Source organism: Neofelis nebulosa, chromosome 13 (assembly GCF_028018385.1).
Source record: "Neofelis nebulosa isolate mNeoNeb1 chromosome 13, mNeoNeb1.pri, whole genome shotgun sequence".
NCBI lineage: Eukaryota > Metazoa > Chordata > Mammalia > Carnivora > Felidae > Neofelis > Neofelis nebulosa.
Genome location: NC_080794.1, coordinates 31,477,543 through 31,481,516, shown reverse-complemented (window position 1 = coordinate 31,481,516; position 3,974 = coordinate 31,477,543). Strand labels below are relative to the sequence as shown.

General features: G+C 33.5%; 1 non-coding gene across 1 annotated transcript; it reads left to right on the top strand.

Annotated features, from left to right (window-relative positions):
• The first annotated feature begins 3,665 nt into the window (after positions 1–3,665).
• On the top strand, positions 3,666–3,769 carry LOC131493737 (U6 spliceosomal RNA). Its single transcript, XR_009252830.1, has one exon. It is a non-coding gene; the product is annotated as a U6 spliceosomal RNA (small nuclear RNA).
• Positions 3,770–3,974: the final 205 nt, after the last annotated feature.

Genomic DNA, 3,974 nt, shown 5'->3' with positions numbered 1-3,974 from the left:
CTTTGGGAGGTTATCAGTCATGACTTCCTTAAATATATCTCTAGTCCAACCCATTCTCACCTCTTTAGCACTTGGTTACCCCTGTGCTTGACCTTTTTCTTGAATCTTCTGTTTTTCTTTCTGTTGTCTGTTTTCCTTCCTTTTGTCCTGCTAGGCCTAGATACATTATACTGACTTATCTCACAGCTCTCCTATTCTCATCAGCTCTGTCAATTATGCTATTAAACTTAAGTGTTCTTAATTTTAGGTATTATCTTTTTGTAATTTTTTTAAACAGTTACTTCCCTTTTTTGCAATTCCCAGTTGAATGGCAAAATTTTCTACTTTGTGTTTTAAGTTCTTCCACAAATTAATCATATTGATTTCATAGCTTGTCTGATAATCTCATCACTTGAACTTCCTAAAGATCTGTTTTTATCTGTCTTTCTCTCTCCTTCTCTCTCTCTCTCTCTCTCTCTCTCTCTCTCTCTCTCTCTCTCAGTCTTTATTATTATCTTTCTCTTTTCTGACTGGCTATTTGATGTTGAAACTCAAGCAGGATGCATAAAAAAGGTAAAAATAATATAAGTGTCTACTTTCTATTATATTTTCTTTTTCTATTGGTTTTATATTGATTCTATTTTCTCCAAAGAATGTATGCTTTTTTTCTGGCATTCACTTAGCAGAGGAATTTCACCAATCCATGATCATTGTAATCCAATTAGAAGTGTAGATGATTGCAAGTTCAGCCATGATTTTAGTACTGATCTCTTCTTAGTTTGTTCTTACTTCTAGAGAAGCCTCTGGAATAAAAGAACCTCTGGAAAAAAGTGAAATAAAAATGGCCAGGCTCATAGTCGAGATCTTCCCTCCTTTCCTGATCTCATCTCTGTAACTCCACACTGTCTTGGAATGATGAATTGTCTGAACTACTTGGTAGGAATTTTCTGTTAATTATTTTCTTATATTTTGTAATATTTTAAAATATGACTTTCTAACTTACAGTTACAGGCATAATAGAATGTTCAAATCAGGGTAGCTTCAAGCTCTTGCTGTAACAAGATGAAAATGGAATGCAGTAGCACTTTTGTTTAATATGAAGTATATAAGAAACATTCAACATTGGAGCATGTTAAACAATATTTGCCTCAACCCTTTTCTTTTTCTTCCACAAACATACAAATATAATCATCTAAATGAAGGAATTTTTCAGCTGTCAGTACAGACAACTTATTAAAACTAAAAACATTTTATTAAAGAAAGCATTTTATTTTTTAAATCAATTTATTTATTTTGAGAAGGAGAGAAAGAGAGAAAGAGAGAATCTCAAGCAGGCTCTGCACTGTCAGCACAGTGCCTGATCTGGGTTTCAAACCCAAGAACTGTGAGGTCATGACCTGAACCAAAACCAAGAGTCAGATGCTTAACTGACTGAGACACCTGGGTGCCCCTATAGAAGATGGTTTAAAATAAACACTAATGCAAATGCTGTATAGCTCAAATGAATTTTTGTTCTGAATGTAAGTCTTTGGAAATAAATTTATCTCTTAAATACATTTCCTCAAAATAGAACAAGAAGAATATCTAATATTAATCCTTGCTCCATGAGTATTAGAGAAAAATAGTTGTGTAGATTTGAACACACAGATGCATATTTCAAACCGAAACATAATACATTAATGGAATAATGTATTAATAGGGTAATGTTGGAAGCAGTAAAATGCAGAAATGACAAAAGAGAAAATTCAATCAAGGTGTTATATAGGTATAAAGGTACTACCACAATACATATTTGATATAAGGTAAACCTAGAACTTTATTATGGGAACAATTAAATGTATTGAGGAAGAACATAGAAGAAGATTCATGGAACTCATCTGAAAATATAATGTGGAATAAATTTTCACCTGGTGGAATGAGTTCTGAATTTAGAACTTTAACTCTTTGAGCTCCAATTAAAATGATCAATGGAAAATCAGTGTCTGTATGTGATATATCCTTTGACTTTTTGGTAATATATTGAAATATGATTTTGTAAGTGTAAGTAGGTAAAAATAAACATAATACAATGCACAAATCAGAGTAGCTTCAAGTTCTTACTGTAACAAAATGAAAACGCAATGCAACAGCACTTTTAAGGTCTGTCAGAGAAGAAAGTTGTGAACAATCAGAAGTTACCTCTGTAAACAAAAATTAAAAAGCCATTCACGACTTCTAAAGTATTTGAGTATATACAAGGTTTTCATTAAACAATTTCTGGATACTGTTTTCTGTTATTTGGATGAATTATTTTAAAGTATATATTGCTGTTTAGTTTTGAGATGTGATCTTTTGTAATATTGTGACAAATATTAACAAAGGTAGGTTATATTTTACATATCTAACTAATTATTGAATGCTAGAAGACACAGAATTTAAAGAGAACAAAGACCACAGAAAAAGAGTTTCTGAATTTGGGGTTAAATTGATAGAGATGGGCAAATGTAGGTAAAGGAGGGACACATTGAAGCCCCCACATCCCAAAAAAGGATACAACTACTTGCTTGTTTTGAATATAGTAAAATCCAAAGTTATTTCTGATTACCTGAGAATAGGAAAACATAGCAAAATACTACAGTTCATTATAACTTTTAAGTAAGCTTGTACCTTGCCAATTGACTTAAAAGATAAAAGGAAATCAAATATGCTGTTTACGTTAGTAATACCCTAATAAGGTCAGGGCAAAGCAGTAATGCTAAGAAAAAATAAAATAAGATGACATAAACTTTAGCCAATATAGCTAAAGTCATAAATTATCCAAATTCCACCATTAAAAGTAAAAAAGCCTATGCACACTTAAAATAATGATATGCTGTATACTGGCCAATATAGCTTCAAAAATCTCTGAATGCGTTATCATGGATCATTAGACAAGTAAATGTCATACTCAAACATAAGGAAAAGGAATATTATCAGCTTAATAATAAATGAAATAGAACTTCTGATTAAAGCCATTAAAACATAAAGAACACACTATATCATGGCAAAAGTGGGGGAGAAGAGAACAAAAAAGTCAGTTGGGCATCCGACTTCAGCTCAGGTCGTGCTCTCACGGTTTGTGAGTTGGAGCCCCACATCAGGCTGTGTACTGACAGCTCAGAGCCCGGAGCCTGCTTTGGATCCTATGTCTCCCCTTCTCTCTGTGCCCTGCCACCACTCCCCCAGCTCCCACAGGTCATGCTCTGTCTCTCAAAAATGAATAAACGTTAATAATTTCTAAAAAAGAACTTAAAGTATGTTTGTTAGATAAAACTCAGGTTACAAGTTAAATTTTAATTTTAGATAATGAGTAATTTTTTGCTGCATGCTTATTTGAGACATATGTTATGAGAATTTAAAAAAATTAAAAAGAGGGGCACCTGGGTGGCTCAGTCGGTTAAGCGTCTGACTTCGGCTCAGGTCGTGATCTCGCGGTCCGTGAGTTCGAGCCCCCGTCGGGCTCTGTGCTGACAGCTCAGAACCTGGAGCCTGCTTCTGATTCTGTGTCTCCCTCTCTCTCTGACCCTCCCCTCCATTCATGCTCTGTCTCCCTCTGTCTGAAAAATAAATAAACGTTAAAAAAAATTAAAAAGAGAGAAATTGCTAATCAAAAGAATAATCAGACAAATCAAATCCAATATCAGTTAAATATTGAAAAACACTGTTTTGTGCTCACTTCAGCAGTACATATACGAAAATTTGAATGATACAGAGATTACCACGACCCCTGTGCAAGGCTGACATGCAAATTCGTGAAGTGTTCCATATTAAAAACCAAAACAAAAAAAAAATGAAAAAAAAAAAAAAAGAACACACACACACACACACATACACACACCAAAAATCACTGTCTTAAAAATCAATTGACTAAAGAAAAAATACAATGAATAAAACACAATAAGAGATTGCTTTTATATGAGATTCAAATACAGCACGTTTTTGTCTGAGTCTTTGGTACACAAAATGCAGTCCACAGG